The sequence below is a fragment of the Ranitomeya imitator genome, chromosome 8, assembly GCF_032444005.1.
Source record: "Ranitomeya imitator isolate aRanImi1 chromosome 8, aRanImi1.pri, whole genome shotgun sequence".
NCBI lineage: Eukaryota > Metazoa > Chordata > Amphibia > Anura > Dendrobatidae > Ranitomeya > Ranitomeya imitator.
In genome coordinates, this window is record NC_091289.1 from 141,430,084 (window position 1) to 141,447,622 (window position 17,539).

Sequence of the window (17,539 nt, forward strand, 5' to 3'; positions counted from 1 at the left end):
CCTATAGGCAGGCAGACCCTGTAATAAGGCTGCACCCCCATAGTCAGACCCTGTAATAAATCAGCCCCCACAGTCAGACCTCTAATAGGGCAGCACCCCTATAGTCAGACCCTGTAATAAGGCAGCCCCTACAGTCAGACCCTGTAATAAGGCAGCACCCCTATAGGCAGACCCTGTAATAAGGCTGCACCCCCATAGTCAGACCCTGTAATAAGGCAGCACCCCTATAGTCAGACCCTGTAATAAGGCAGCCCCCATAGGCAGACCCTGTAATGAGGCAGCCCCCACAGTCAGACCCTGTAATAAGGCAGCACCCCCATAGTCAGACCCTGTAATGAGGCAACACCCCTATAGTCAGACCCTGTAATAAGGCAGCCCCCATAGTCAGACCCTGTAATGAGGCAACACCCCTATAGTCAGACCCTGTAATAAATCAGCCCCCACAGTCAGACCTCTAATAGGGCAGCACCCCTATAGTCAGACCCTGTAATAAGGCAGCCCCCACAGTCAGACCCTGTAATAAGGCAGCCCCCCATAGGCAGACCCTGTAAAAAGGCAGCACCCCTATAGTCAGACCCTGTAATAAGGCAGCCCCCCATAGGCAGACCCTGTAATAAGGCAGCACCCCTATAGGCAGACCCAGTAATAGGGCAGCACCCCTATAGGCAGACCCTGTAATAAGGCAGCACCCCTATAGTCAGAGCCTGTAATAAGGCAGCCCCCACAGTCAGACCCTGTAATAAGGCAGCCCCCCATAGGCAGACCCTGTAAAAAGGCAGCACCCCTATAGTCAGACCCTGTAATAAGGCAGCCCCCCATAGGCAGACCCTGTAATAAGGCAGCACCCCTATAGGCAGACCCAGTAATAGGGCAGCACCCCTATAGGCAGACCCTGTAATAAGGCAGCACCCCTATAGTCAGACCCTGTAATAAGGCAGCACTCCTATAGGCAGACCCTGTAATAAGGCAGCACCCCTATAGGCAGACCCTGTAATAAGGCAGCACCCCTATAGTCAGACCCTGTAATAAGGCAGCACTCCTATAGTCAGACCCTGTAATAAGGCAGCCCCTACAGTCAGACCCTGTAATAAGGCAGCACCCCTATAGGCAGACCCTGTAATAAGGCTGCACCCCCATAGTCAGACCCTGTAATAAGGCAGCACCCCTATAGTCAGACCCTGTAATAAGGCAGCCCCCATAGGCAGACCCTGTAATGAGGCAGCCCCCACAGTCAGACCCTGTAATAAGGCAGCACCCCCATAGTCAGACCCTGTAATGAGGCAACACCCCTATAGTCAGACCCTGTAATAAGGCAGCCCCCACAGTCAGACCCTGTAATAAGGCAGCACCCCCATAGTCAGACCCTGTAATGAGGCAACACCCCTATAGTCAGACCCTGTAATAAATCAGCCCCCACAGTCAGACCTCTAATAGGGCAGCACCCCTATAGTCAGACCCTGTAATAAGGCAGCCCCCCATAGGCAGACCCTGTAATAAGGCAGTACCCCTATTGTCAGACCCTGTAATAGGGCAGCACCCCCATAGTCAGACCCTGTAATAAGGCAGCCCCCACAGTCAGACCCTGTAATAAGGCAGCCCCCCATAGGCAGACCCTGTAAAAAGGCAGCACCCCTATAGTCAGACCCTGTAATAAGGCAGCCCCCCATAGGCAGACCCTGTAATAAGGCAGCACCCCTATAGGCAGACCCAGTAATAGGGCAGCACCCCTATAGGCAGACCCTGTAATAAGGCAGCACCCCTATAGTCAGAGCCTGTAATAAGGCAGCCCCCACAGTCAGACCCTGTAATAAGGCAGCCCCCCATAGGCAGACCCTGTAAAAAGGCAGCACCCCTATAGTCAGACCCTGTAATAAGGCAGCCCCCCATAGGCAGACCCTGTAATAAGGCAGCACCCCTATAGGCAGACCCAGTAATAGGGCAGCACCCCTATAGGCAGACCCTGTAATAAGGCAGCACCCCTATAGTCAGACCCTGTAATAAGGCAGCACTCCTATAGGCAGACCCTGTAATAAGGCAGCACCCCTATAGGCAGACCCTGTAATAAGGCAGCACCCCTATAGTCAGACCCTGTAATAAGGCAGCACTCCTATAGGCAGACCCTGTAATAAGGCAGCACCCCTATAGGCAGACCCTGTAATAAGGCAGCACCCCTATAGTCAGACCCTGTAATAAGGCAGCACTCCTATAGGCAGACCCTGTAATAAGGCAGCACCCCTATAGGCAGACCCTGTAATAAGGCAGCACCCCCATAGTCAGACCCTGTAATAAGGCAGCTCCCCCATAGGCAGACCCTGTAATAAGGCAGCACCCCCATAGTCAGACCCTGTAATAAGGCAGCTCCCCCATAGGCAGACCCTGTAATAAGGCAGCACTCCTATAGGCAGACCCTGTAATAAGGCAGCACCCCCATAGTCAGACCCTGTAATAAGGCAGCACCCCTATAGGCAGACCCTGTAATAAGGCAGCACCCCCATAGTCAGACCCTGTAATAAGGCAGCTCCCCCATAGGCAGACCCTGTAATAAGGCAGCACTCCTATAGGCAGACCCTGTAATAAGGCAGCACTCCTATAGTCAGACCCTGTAATAAGGCAGCACCCCTATAGGCAGACCCTGTAATAAGACAGCACCCCCATAGTCAGACCCTGTAATAAGGCAGCCCCCCCATAGGCAGACCCTGTAATAAGGCAGCACCCCTATAGGCAGACCCTGTAATAAGGCAGCACTCCTATAGGCAGACCCTGTAATAAGACAGCACCCCCATAGTCAGACCCTGTAATAAGGCAGCCCCCCCATAGGCAGACCCTGTAATAAGGCAGCACTCCTATAGGCCGACCCTGTAATAAGGCAGCACCCCTATAGGCAGACCCTGTAATAAGGCAGCACTCCTATAGGCAGACCCTGTAATAAGGCAGCACCCCCATAGTCAGACCCTGTAATAAGGCAGCCCCCCCATAGGCAGACCCTGTAATAAGGCAGCACTCCTATAGGCAGACCCTGTAATAAGGCAGCACCCCTATAGGCAGACCCTGTAATAAGGCAGCACCCCTATAGTCAGACCCTGTAATAAGACAGCAGCACCCATTAAAAAATAAATACTCACCTCTCTTCTTCCTGGTTCCTGCGCTGCTCCCGCTGATTTCCTGAGAGCGGGCGCTGGGCAGTGACGTCATCGTGCCTACTGTCAGTGTCGGTGACGTCAGACGCCGACACTGACAGGGGGATGATGGGAGAAGGAGCGCAGCACTCCTTCTCCCATCAATGGAATGAGCTGTATCGGCTAAATGCCGGTACAGCTGATCTTCCAATGAAGGCGGGGGGCCCACTGCTGGCATCGGGGCCCCCCGCCTGCTCAGGGGCCCCATAGCGGCCGGGCAGGGAGATCGATTCTCCCTCCTCTGCCGCAGAATGTAACTGTATCGGCGCGCTGTGAAATACTGGTCAGAGCCAAAAATTGTCAGCATTAGGGCTCATACTCGCAAGCAAAACGGACAAGTGCAATCTGATAAAAAAAAAATCGGATTGCACTCGGACCAATGTTAGTCAATAGGTGTCATCTCATTTGCGATTTTTTTCTCAGTCGAAATCGGACTGGGAAAGAAAATCGCAGCACGCTGCGATTTGCTGCGTGTCTTGGACAAGACTCGCCAATGCAAGTGAATGGGTGTGAGAAAAAAAAAAAAAAAAAAAAAAATCGCACAGCGCTCGCACCATGCAAGTGCTGTCCGATTTTTACGCATCGGTGTCCTTTGAAAAGCCGGTATTTCAGCGCAGTGTACAGTAAAATCACACTGACAGGTTATAATAGAATAGACATATACACATAGTATAGGTAGATATATATATGTCAGTGAGACACACATATATATATATATATATATATATATATATATATATATATATTTATATTTAGTAAATATAGGTAAACTGACTGAACAGCAATCTAGTCTGAACTGGTGCATAACCAAAAACTGCTTACATAGCAAATAGATCAATGGCTGCAGTCAACTGTACTAAAGCAAGGAAATGTGCGATACATGAAATGTGAATTTCGCCATGCCATTTTTTGGCCAAATCTTGTGCTAAGCATCTCATGTGTTTTTTCATAGATTTCACAAGCCATTATGCTATTCACATATCATGTATCGCACATTTCCTTGCTTTACTACAGTTGAGTGCAGCCATTGATCTATTTGCTATGTAAGTCTTTTTTGGTTATGCACCAGTTCAGACTAGATTGCTGTTCAGTCAGTTTTCCTATATTTACTATGTACTATTTTTTCTGACTTGAATGCCCCGCCCTTCACCATGCTATGATTTTAATTACATCCAAACACAGTTGGTTCCGACCTTCCTATAAAAGCAGGCTTTACCACGTTATTAGCCACAGGTAAGTGTTCACACTAGGCAGTCAGCTCAGGTACCCATCTGATCTGAGATTACCTTGACGTTTGGTGGATGGGCTCACAATTTTTGGCCAAATCTTGTGCTAAGCATCTCATGTGCTTTTTCATACATTTAACAAGCCATTATGCTATTCACATTTCATGTATCGCATATTTCCTTGCTTTAGTACAGTTGAGTGCAGCCATTGATCTGTTTATATATATTTATATTTAATACAGAGCTAGATAGCAGAAAAGCCGGTAATTCAATTGAATGGAAAGCAGGGAAACGTGGCTACCTAGACTTGCGCTCCTGCGCCCCCTGCTGGCATAACCTCATATGAACTCTAGCATGGGAATTTTTGAGACTATTTTCTCATGTTCGAATTCATATGAGGTTCTGCCAGCAGAGGGCGCAGCACCGCAAGTCTAGGTAGCTACGTTCCCCTGCTTTCCATTCATTCCCCAGTTTTTACAGTCAGGAGCACAGCTGCATTAGCAGGCTCCTGGTTGTAAAATTATTTAACCCCTATTCTGATGGATTTACATCGTAGGACATGACTATAGTGTCGGATAGGTATGGGATATTGTTGTTTGTTTTTTTTTACCTTTTTTACAGAAGACATGGGTCGTCATTTGGATTGAGCGTATGATAAACATATTACAACACCCTGTGTATTTATTTCATCAAAATACTTTCCTCCTAATGTGTGTGTGTGTGTTTTTTTTAACCCTTTAATACTATTGGATTAATAATGGATAGGTGTCTTATTGACAACTCTCCATTATTAACCAGGCTTAATGTCACCTTACAATAGCAAGGTGACATTAACCCTTTATTACCCCATATCCCACTGCTACAAGGGAGTGGGAAGAGAGTGGCCAAGTGCCAGAATAGGCGCATCTTCCAGATGTGCCTTTTCTGGGGTGGCTGTTGGCAGATGCTTTTAGCCAGGGGGGACCAATAACCGTGGACCCTCTCCAGGCTATTAATATCTGCCCTCAGTTACTGGCTTTCCCACTCTGGCGGAGAAAATTGTGCGGGAGCCCACGCGAGTTTTCTCCGTTAATTAACCCTTTATTTTAACAGCTACAGCTTCCAAATTTTACACACATACACTTGTAACATTATTAGTGAGGGATATGTAAAAAAAAATAAGGGATATGAATTGGTTTACTGTATGTAAACCGTGTCTCATATCCTGTCAGGTTTGGGAAGGAGAAAGCAAAAGCCGGCAATTAAATTACCGGCTTTTATGCTATCTAGCGCTGTATGAAATATAAATATATATATGTGTCTATGTGTCTCACTGATAAATATATATATATATATATATATATATATCTACCTATACTATGTGTAGACATTTATTTTATCTATTTTATTGCAACCTGTCAAGGTATGTGCACACGTTGCAGATTTCCTGCAGAACTGCAGCTTTTTTTTCCATGCAGAAACGCTGCAGATCCACAAGTGATTACAGTACAATGTAAATCAATGGCAAAAAAAATGCTGTGCTGATGGTGCGGAAAAATCTGCACGGAAAACGCAGCAGACTCAAAAAAGGACCATGTCAATTCTTTGTGCAGATCTGCTGCGTTTCTGCACCCATTCCATAATAGAAATCTGCAGGGGTAAAAAAAAGAAATCTGCACAAAAATCTGCAACGTGTGCACATACCAAAAAAAAAGGCGCAGATTCTGGCCTGCGTTTTCTGCCAAGAAATGCAGAATCTGCACAGAAAATTCCACAGTCAAATCTGCAACGTGTGCACATAGCCTTAGTGTGATTTTACTGTAAGCGCACAGGAATTGCCGGCTTTTCTATCTATCTGTCTATCTATCTATCTATCTATCTATCTATCTATCTATCTATCTATCTATCTATCTATCTATCTAGCTAGCTATCTGTCACATATATATTTGTGTTTTGAACAATATTTTGTTGTAAAACGATGTGTAAATGTCAGAGAACTGCTGTATGTAAAAACTCATGTTAAAATCGAATTGCACAAGGATTGCATACGGATGTCATACGGATGTTGCGATAAAAAAATCGCATTGACATCGCATGACACTCGCATGTTTTGCCTCCGTTTTTTCGGTCCAGAAATCGGACCGTTTTATTTTCTCACATATGGGTATGAGCCATTATAGACAGGAACTAAAGCAATTGAGCCACAGGCTCTGCTGGTGTGAGGGTATGTGCACACGTCAGGATTTTTAGCGTTTTTTTGGCGGAATTTCGCTATAAAAACGCTATAAATCCAGTAAAAAAACGCTAACATTATGCATCCTATCTTTTAGAATGCTTTCCGCATTTTTTGTGCAGATGTTAGCGTTTTTTTACCGCAAAAAAAACGCATGCCGCAAAAAAATCCGGACATGCTCTATCTTTTTCCGGATTTTTTGCGGATTTCCTATCAAAAAGGTCATTCCGGAAAATTTAAAAAAAAAAACGCAAAAAAATCCGCAAAAAATCCGCGCAAAAAACACGCGGATTTCTGGCAGAATTCTCAGGATTTTGTCAGGAAAAAATCCTGACGTGTGCACATACCCTAAGGGCCCCTTTCCACTTGTGTGAGAAAAAAACGGTCCGATTTACGGACCGAAAAAACGGATGTAACGTGTGCGATTGTCATGCGAGTGTCATGAGAGTGTAATGCGATTTTTTAATCGCATCATCCGTTTTTGCATCCGTATGCAATCCGTTTTTTTTCTCTGCAACTATTTTTATACAGTCACTTACAGGACTATTTACAGTGTTCTGTGCCACAGAATGGTAAGGTATCCGTAAAAAACGGATGGAATACGGATGGTCCGTATTCCATGCGTTTTTTTTCTCGCACCCATTGACTTGCATTGGCGAGTCTCGTCCGAGAATCTCAGCAATACGCAGCATGCTGCGATTTTTTTCTCAGCCGACACAGATTTTTCTCAGTCCGATTTCGGCTGGGAAAAAAAATCGCAAATGGAGTGTCACCTTTTGATTAACATTGGTCCGAGTGCAATCCGATTTTTTATCGGATTGCACTCGTCCGTTTTCCTCACAAGTGGAAAAGAGGCCTTACAGTGATAATTTTGTATACTTGATCTCTATTGCAGCCTCCAACCCCGGGGCAGATTATTCTGCTGCATTGTATATAACAGTGTATTTGTATGTATTTGTATTCTAGAAGGAGAATAAAAGATAATTTTTTCAACCTATAAAATTACAAAAAATAATATAAAACACTTAAAATAATGTAATTATTAATTTATTTTTTTAAATTAATAATAAAGAAAAATAATAAACATCACAAATAAGCAAATAACGGACATATTGGTGTCCCTGTAATCTTAATGACCCACACTACACAGCCATGAGATTATTTATGGGGATCAGTTAATGACGTAAATAGGTGGTGTAATTGATAATTTTTCTCTATTAAGCCACTTAAAATATGTAACAAAAATCTAAGTCTGAGGCCGTATTTATTTATTCACATGTAGCCTAAACGCTGTGTTTCTTCTTCTGCTTTTTTTTCTGCAGGTGTCCTCACCACACAACGCAATAAGAATCTTCTCTGATTATTGAGTGTTCGCTGCATTTTTTTAATGCGTTTTCCTCCATATTTTATTACATTTTTGATGGAGATATGAAGTAAAGTTTTAGATGATTTTTAAAGACTACAGAAAAGTTTTGATTGTGTGCCTAAAACTGCAACAAGGTTTTTTTTCATGTGTTTTTTTTTTTTTTTGCAGCAGAAACCTGCAGAGAAAAAATGCACCAAAACCGCAGAGTATAGCAGCGTCTTTAGATGCACCGAGGGCGGAGATCTCATGGAATCACATTCATGTTGCTTGCAAATTTAGACCATGTTCACATGCAGGATAAGGCTACTTTCACGCTAGCGCCGGTACGGCTGATGTACCGACGCATGCTGTGAAGTAAAAGCACAACGGGGGCAGCGGATGCAGTTTTTCAATGCATCCGCTGCCCCATTGTAAGGCCCGGGGAGGAGGGGGCGGAGGTCCGGCCACGCATGTGTGGTCGGAAATGGTGGACACGACGCACAAAAAAACGTTACATGTAGCGTTCTTTTGTGCCGAGGTTCCGCCAAAATACGACGCATCCGTCGCACGACAAATGCGACGTGTGGCAATCCGTCGCAATGCGTCGCTAATGAAGCTGCTGAGCTGCGCAATTTTGGTGTTTTTTTTCTCTCTCTTGTCTTCTATGTGGAGCCTAAAAAAATGCATGTAAAAAACTTTTCTGTGCTATAAAAAACACATTAAAAATGCAACTTCACATCTGCACTAAAACACTAAAAACACATCAAATAAGGGGGGAAAAGGTCTAAAATAATGCAGCAATAATCAGAGAGGATTGTTATTGTGTAGTTTGGTGTAAACACTTGAAGAAAACAAAAAACACAGGATTTATGCAATATGTGAACACGACCTTACAGATGCAAAAATCCCAGATGTCATACAGTGAAGCTACATAAGGATGAGAACGTTCTGGCGGCTCCGACTGTGAATGAAGGAACAAAAAATAAATCCACAGGTCCCAACTAGGGATGAGCAGGACGCACAGATGACGTCGCGCCAACCCTGGCTAATCAAAAGCCGCCCCGGGGACACCGGATGGTAAGAGATTTGCGGCCTCCTGGTCAGGTAGCACTGACTTGAACGCTGTACTGGAGTCCCGTGAATTGATCCAGTCCCAGATTTGAGTCTACGCCCTGCGTCTGCTGAATGTCCCTCACTGCCACCGCCCCTCTGATATCTCCTCCTGCCAGGGGAGAAAGAAACGGTAATTGGGTGTGGATTGGGGTGTGGGCAGACGCGTGGACAAAACTTACTGCCGCACTCTGCGCACACCACATAATCTGATTGATCATGGGATTTACCAAAATAACAATTGTTTATTTTATGATAGCTTTTATTTCCACTGTAGATTGTTCCCGCGGTTCTATATATATAAAGTTGATCTATTTTTAAGAAGCCTGGAGATAATAAAAAATCAGGCTTTTACTGATCAAGTGACTGGCAAGTACATAGATCGATATCTGCTATGGTGCAGGACCTGTGAGTGGGATCTCACACAAGTGATCATGTGACTGGGATTTTTGCGAAATATTCCGGAGCACATGATGCAGGCGGCTCGGTTGGTGGGAGGGACTTGTATAGATTAATAGCATCACTCCATTGGCTGTGGAGAAACACTGACACTATAAGACAAGCAGGATAGCGGTTTGGTGTTATTACTCTGTGGCCAAGTGAGGTGAGCTGAGGACAGCTGGTGTGTATGGAGAGCGTGCTGCAGGCCTGATTGGTTTACTACCATCACTCTGATGGGCATCATGCAGATGTCCGAGCATGGGATGCCAATATGCGGACTGGCTGCAGCTCACATTGATGTCTGCATGAGCTCCTATCAGATACTAAAGAATATGCAAAGAGGGGGTTTATCATTTGCTATAGTGATAAGGTACCTTCACACTAAGCGACGCTGCAGCGATACCGACAACGATGTCGATCGCTGCAGCGTCGCTGTTTGGTCGCTGGAGAGCTGTCACACAGACAGCTCTCCAGCGACCAACGATGCCGAGGTCCCCGGTAACCAGGGTAAACATCGGGTTACTAAGCGCAGGGCCGCGCTTAGTAACCCATTGTTTACCCTGGTTACCATCGTAAAAGTAAAAAAACAAACACTACATACTTACCTACCGCTGTCTGTCCCCGGCGCTCTACTTCCTGCACTGACTGTGAGCACAGCGGCCGGAAAGCAGAGCGGTGACGTCACCGCTCTGCTTTCCGGCTGACCGGCGCTGACACAGGATGCAGGAGGAGTGCAGAGAAGCAGAGCGCCGGGGACAGACAGCTGAAGGTAAGTATGTAATGTTTGTTTTTTTACTTTTACGCTGGTAACCAGGGTGAACATCGGGTTACTAAGCGCGGCCCTGCGCTTAGTAACCCGATGTTTACCCTAGTTACCAGTGAAGACATCGCTGAATCGGTGTCACACATGCCGATTCAGCGATGTCTGCAGGGAGTCCAGCGACGAAAGAAAATTCTGGCCTTCTATCTCCGACCAACGACATCACAGCAGGATCCTGATCGCTGCTGCGTGTCAAACACAACGATATCGCTATCCAGGACGCTGCAATGTCACGGATCGCTATCGTTATCGTTGTTTAGTGTGAAGGTACCTTTAGGTCAGGTATCTGTAAGCGTCACCCATGAATCTTCAGTCTCTCACCTTAGTGCGTCTCCATGTGCTAACTGCTATCTGGTGGTCACTCCTGGTCTACCATGTAATTTGAGTGGAGGTGTGTGGGTTTTTTTTTCTCCCACAAGTGGACAACCCTGCCTCTGACCACCACTAGATAGTTGAGCATCAGAACAGATCTGTAGATCACATGTTGCATGATTTGTCCCTTCCTTCCGCCACCCAAAGTCTTGCCATGTACCTCTTGCCAAAAAGCTGCTGGACATCAAGTGGTTTCATTCAAACTAAACTTAGAACAAATCTCCCATGTCAGCTATGCCTTGCCTTAAAAACGCTCGCCATGACTAAGGCCTCTTTCACACTTCCATCTCTTTTGTCTCACGTTGAAATCTGTCGTGTGGGTTTTTTTTTTTTTTTTTCCTTTCTATTTTGGAAAATGCAGGATCTCAGTCAGCTGACGCATCCATCATAATAACACCGGATGCGTTCCCTCCGTTGTATCACTATTTTCTCGACATCCGTCTGCACGTCTTCCCGACAATAGGACAGGACCCTGCTGATGGAAGTGTGAAAGAAGCCTTAGCTGCTTGTAGCCATACGTGTGGGCCTGCCTCCTCTCCTTGCAACCTGATGCCCCGCTGGCATTTTAGCTCTGGTGGGTATGTTGCTGCTTGTAGGACATGGGTCCTTCTTATATTGTGTTTTTTTTTTTTTTTTGCACATGCTAATGTGGCACCCCTAAGGGTATTTGCCACAAAAATAGTTACTGACAATAAATACAAATACTGAGATAGCAAAACTGCACTACCACCTCCGGCCAGAAGGGGGAGCTCCAGAGACTTCCCTTGATCCATTCTGGTCTGAGAGAAGAAATGGCAGTTGGGCTAAGGAGCTGAAAGTGAGAGGTCATACAGCTGAATTTCTAACAGCCCTGTGACGGTTTCCAGGCCCAAATCACCGGCCTGAGGAGAAGAGGGATAGAGAAAAAGGACAGTGTGAGAACCGGGTAGCATTAATCACTACCCAGAACAGGCGCAAAGACGGATACCGGATCCGTGGCTGTATTCATTATATATAATACAGCAACCAGAAACACGTGAGGTGATATCAGCTTCACTAGGGCCGGACGCAGCAACAGACACAGAGTTCAGCGGTACTCCCAGAGGGGGTAAACCGATAAAAGGACTCGGGTTGCCCGTCGAACCAGGACCCGGAGGGGACAGATTGGGCCGGCAGCCAGTTCACATACAGCAGCAGGGCCACACAGAAATTGCGCACAATAAGAGGCGAAGACCCCGGCAGGGTCAAAGTAACTCAGAGTTCCCATACAGACTCCGGTGACAGGACTGGTTGTAAATCCTTTTATGTTAAAGTAAACTGGTTAAACGTTTCAGTGCCTCAGTCTTTCATTTGGACAATAGCCATCTATCCAGGATCGGGATCGTCACCGCTGGGAGAACCTGCTGCTGATCAAGTAAGTGCCTGTCCCCTCACGATACCCCTTACACTGTGCATTGCCTGAGACCACAGCACTGGGTCAAGCCACCCGTGACATCTCCCTCAAGAGACAGACCCCATTGGTCCGGTGCTGGGTATCCCGGTCTCCTGGGCGTCACAATTGGCGTCACGAACAGGATCTAGCCAGCCCGTATACCGGGTATTGTGTGCCGTGATTGGAGCCCAAAACTGTGAAAACTTGGATGAAAAATCTTGAAAATTGACTTTATTAAAGAAAAATCCATTCTCCATTGAAAACTATTGAAAGTGACTTTTCCCCATTGGTTATAATGGAGTAAAGATGGCCGCCATCCCCTGAGGTAATCACTTCATAACCGTTAGGCACGAGACTGTTAATTGAGCTACGCCATCACCTGAGCCCCAGTCTAACTGAAAAACTTCAGAATCCGCCATTACAGAGCGCGGTGGGTGGGAGCAGCAGGGGGCGTGTCATTGTGGGCGGCACCAAGCTGAGCGCTCTGACATCAGAGCAAGGGGAAAATCGATCCTGCTGCACAGCGGAACGAATCTACACTATCCCGACGGAAGCGGAGGACCGGAAGGGTCCGGATTAACTAAGGGGGCACAGTATGTCGCAGCACGGAGACGCCGCAGCACCTGGCGACGCTAATGCAGCTGAAAGACAGAGTGTCGATAGAGAGTCCGGTAGCGCAGCAGTGCAAGGAGTGGCGCCCATCATGCCGGTGCTGATGCCATATACCCCAGGTGGCCCGTGGCTTCCAATGTATGAAGCAAATTGCTGAAACTGCCCAATCCTGCCAGCAGAGAGTTCTCCGGAGGGAAATAAAAGTATTGATGTTAAGGCAACAGGTAGAAGTTGCAGGTGGAGAAATCGGCAGTGTGAGGACTTTATGTTGACAACTTCGTTGGAAAAATGGAACTAAATTCCTGGACACAAAGTGCAGTGCCTTTCCTAGTACCTTCAAGGATAAGACTGTATTAATGGACGCTATTTGAAGTGACTTTTTACAGAACTCTCTTTTTGTTTCCTTGAGTGGTTTTTGTAACTTTTCATTTTTAAGACTCTGTACATATTAATTGTTATTTCAAAATGTTATCGTCCCACAGTCCCGGAGTACTGTTCTTAACTAAGGGGGAATGTGGCACCCCTAGGGGTATTTGCCACAAAAATAGTTACTGACAATAAATACAAATACTAAAATAGCAAGACTGCACTACCACCTCCGGCCAGAAGGGGGAGCTCCAGAGACTTCCCTTGACCCGGAGGGGACAGATTGGGCCGGCAGCCAGTTCACATACAGCAGCAGGGCCACACAGAAATTGCGCACAATAAGAGTTCCCATACAGACTCCGGTGACAGGACTGGTTGTAAATCCTTTTATGTTAAAGTAAACTGGTTAAACGTTTCAGTGCCTCAGTCTTTCATTTGGACAATAGCCATCTATCCAGGATCGGGATCATCGCCGCTGGGAGAACCTGCTGCTGATCAAGTAAGTGCCTGTTCCCTCACGATACCCCTTACACTGTGCATTGCCTGAGGCCACAGCACTGGGTCAAGCCACCTGTGACATCTCCCTCAAGAGACAGACACCATTGGTCCGGTGCTGGGCATCCCGGTCTCCTGGGCGTCACACTTGTCTATAAGAACCCATCACTGCTTGCCTCTTGAAACCTTATTTTCCTTGAACACCTGGGATCTGCACTGCTACATCATGCACTATCTGCTTATATGGGAGCCTTATATACCTGACTTTACCAGAGGTTGTTTTATTGTCTCGGGTTCAGCCATTTCATTTTACCTTGTTGTGATGTGTCTATTTGGGTATTCTATGCAGCACACCTATTTAGGAGGCCCAGTATACAATTCTCATGAGCGCGTTATCTACTGTGCTTGTGATCCAACAATATGGATAACATCTACTGATGAGAATAGCATTGTTGCTCAGGTCGTCTCCGAGTATTTGTTAGTGTTCAGAGATTTAGTTTTCGTCGCCTCAGCTGCATGATTTACAGCTGCTGGACAAGCTGAATAGATGAGGCAATTCCCTAACAAACAGGCATACCCCCACATGTATTCAGGCTGTCTAGCAACTGTATGCATCTGCGGTGAGGTAAACTAAATCTCCAAGCACTAACAAATACTCGGAGCAGCCGAGCGTGCTCTGGAACAGCCAAGCAACGAGTGCACTCGCTCATCACTAATCACATCTTTATATGGATGTTTCACATTATGTACAGGGCTGTGGTCTGTTTTACTCAATGTGTTAATAAAAACATATTTCTTTCCTTCATCAGGTGTGCACGTCCTATTTGTATTGGTGCTTGTGCCTCTTTTTGTCCCTGGTCTTCGATACTATGGGCACCAAATTGCGTCTTTTAGTGTTAGAATTTTTCGAAATATCTTTGCGGGTTGTGATACAAGTGTGATGTTACAATAAATCACGTTTTCATGCTACAAGTAGTCGCCTTGTAACCCTAATCTAATTCCTGTAAAGATCAGGATTGTCATACTCCAATTGCTGACATGGAACTAAAGCAAAATACTAGTGGTACTTGTCCTAACCAAAACCTGCCACTAAGTAGAGCAACTTGCCAAAAGGCCTACCCCACAAATAACTGCCTCTCCACTATTCCTATTAACCCCCGGTTAATCACAACTTTTGCACCTGTTTTTTATCTAGTTTTTTTTTTTCTCTCCCTGCCTTGTGGGCAGTCTAGGATAAAACCGCTGGAACTGCTAATCTATAAACTGCAGCTCTTTGGTCCATGTTCACGTGTTTTTGCGTTTTTTGTTTTTTTTTGTTAATTCCAAATTTATACAGCCTCTTACAAAAAGTAGGCTTTGCTGTCTCTTAATCCTAATTTTTTTTTTTTTTTAAACCACCTTAGGTTTTTGCACCAAAAACTGAAACCTGTATTTTTGAACTTACCCATTGTTTCCTATGGATGAATAAAACTGCAAATACGCCAAAAGTGACGTGTAGCTGTTTTCCAAAATGGCTTTTTCCTTACCAATGTGTGCGTGAGACTTCTGACATCTGCAGCAAATAAAATTGCTGGAATCGGGCTCTCGGCCCCTACATCATGCTGTTCTCAGATCAGATGGCAAAAATCTGCTAACTTTCCCTTTTTTAGGCTGTTTCACACCAAGAAGTCAATGTTTTATTTGCTTATCTGTTTAATCTTCAAGCAAGTCTGTCTCATATTAAGCACGAACAAAACATGGACATCCTCCAGGCTTCTGTTTGAGGAATGTGTTTGGGGAAAGGGGGAGGGTGGAGAGTTCATAACTGGCAACTAGTTAAAAAAAGCCTTATTCAGAAAGGACTCTCTATTGCAACAACTAGGGTAAGTGACGTGCTTTCATTAGTATAACCCTGTTGGGGTATGTGCACAAATTTCTGCATCTCTTGGAAGGGGAAACACTAAAATAGGTGCATGCTTGGTTTACTTTTGTGCATATATGCCCCATTTATTAATGCGTGAAGTCTGCAGCAAGTAACGCTGAGTATTGCCGTACTGCTGACTTGATACAGCACCAAATCTGCAAGTCAGAAATGAGCAACGAGACCTCAGGATTCTCATTCACTTTGATGGCATCGGGGAAACCTCTCGGGCTTTGTGACAAATCTGCAATGTGTACAGACCCTTAAAGGATTTAGAACTTACAATTCATTACTGTCCTTTTAGATTGCAACTTCTAATAATCAGGGTTAACACGAAAGTGTTGTTTTTTTTTCTTTATTGGCAGGTAAAACGGGGGCATCCTCTACGTCTGGAGGAAAGAAGGTTTAGGCATAATAACAGACGCGGGTTCTTTACTGTAAGAGCAGTGAGACTATGGAACTCTCTGCCGTATGATGTTGTAATGAGTGATTCATTACTTTTAAGAGGGGACTAGATGCCTATCTTGAAAAGTATAATGTTACAGGGTATATACACTAGATTCCTTGGTAGGGCGTTGATCCAGGGAACTAGTCTGATTGCCGTATGTGGAGTCAGGAAGGAATTTTTTTTCCCCCAAAGTGGAGCTTACTATTTGCCACATGGGTTTTTTTTTTTTTTTGCTTTCCCCTGGATCAACATGTTAGGGCATATTAGGTTAGGCAATGGGGTGAAGTGGATGGACTTAAAGTCTTCCTTCAACCTTAATAACTGTTACTATGTTAAAAAGATAAGTTACACCCATGACCACTTTAAATCCCTCCTTGGCATTGGACCTATCACTATTGTGTTCCCATACCATCTCCTGTTGCATTTGTGCAGAATGTCTTAGTTATAACCTTTTTGTATTCGTGAGACTTCTCATCTTCATAAACCCCTGCAAATCCATAACCTGGCTTAATATGAATATAATGTTAGCTGCATATGAAAACCTGCCAGATTCTTTGTTCCCCAAGAACATAAGTGCTGCCAAGAGTATTGGCAACAACGTTATATTTTCCCCTTCTCTATATTGACTGACTCATGGTGTTCTTGTTTGCTGTGTGATTAGCTGTTCTGTAATGTTACACCCGTGTACCAGAGGTCGAATTTGGCTAAATTGTGCCAACACAAACAACGTTATATAATTTTATTTTTATGTTCAGGGTGAACAGAGATGTAAGTTCAAGGATCTGTTGCAGAAATACTTGCAGCAGACATTTTTGACAAATCTTCAAGACCACTCCATAACCAGAGGCAGTGGAAGCAAAACACTGAAGAAACTGTACAGCATAGTTAAAAAATGTTTAGTGTTTGAGGATCCCACACCAGAGCCTCAAAGTGCCCTGAAAAATATGTATCTTCAATTCGCCACATTTTTCAGTGTATTCATTTCACTCAGGAAAGAAATATATATTGGTACCGTGTTAGCCAGTGGATAGAAAAATATTTAGAATTGAGAGTCCTCAGTGGTTGATACCTTTTTAATGGCTAACTGAAAAGATGGTAACAAATTGCAAGCTTTCGAGACTACACAGGTCTCTTCATCAGGCAAAGACTAAAAACAAATTCACCCATGGTAATTCTGCTTCATGTCACCTGGCTTATCCATGGTTTTTTTCCCCTTTTTTTTTTTTTTTTCCTATACTATGTTGTGCATAAATATGTGATTCTTCAGAATTTGTTTTAGTCTTTGCCTGATGAAGAGACCTGTGTAGTCTGGAAAGCTTGCAATTTGTTACCATCTTTTCAGTTAGCCATTAAAAGGTATCAACCACTGAGGACTCTCAATTCTAAATATTTTTCATTTCACTCTTAATTTCTAGATTGGCTGCTCTGTGAACACCATCATCCTCTGTAACCTGATTCTGCATAGCTGGGTCAAGTGATGGCTGACTGTCTGGGTTGGGGGCAGCCCGAGGGGAGAGTTGCTGAATCGTCTTTCCCAGAGGCAATGATTAATGTTTTAACTTGTTTGGCAAATAGGCATATTTAACATGGGTGTACAGTGGATTT

At 44.9% G+C, this 17,539-nt stretch overlaps 1 protein-coding gene across 2 annotated transcripts in view; it reads left to right on the forward strand.

Annotated features, from left to right (window-relative positions):
• Nucleotides 1–15,142: 15,142 nt before the first annotated feature.
• LOC138648008 (flavin-containing monooxygenase 5-like) overlaps nt 15,143–17,539 on the forward strand; it is a 33,517-nt gene continuing 31,120 nt past the window's right edge. Inside the window, exon 1 of one of the 2 annotated variants that reach the window (XM_069737461.1) lies at nt 15,143–15,448. The gene's annotated coding sequence lies outside the window, so the exon portion shown is untranslated. The remainder of the gene's footprint in view (nt 15,449–17,539) is intronic. The other variant, XM_069737463.1, reaches the window with a different exon arrangement.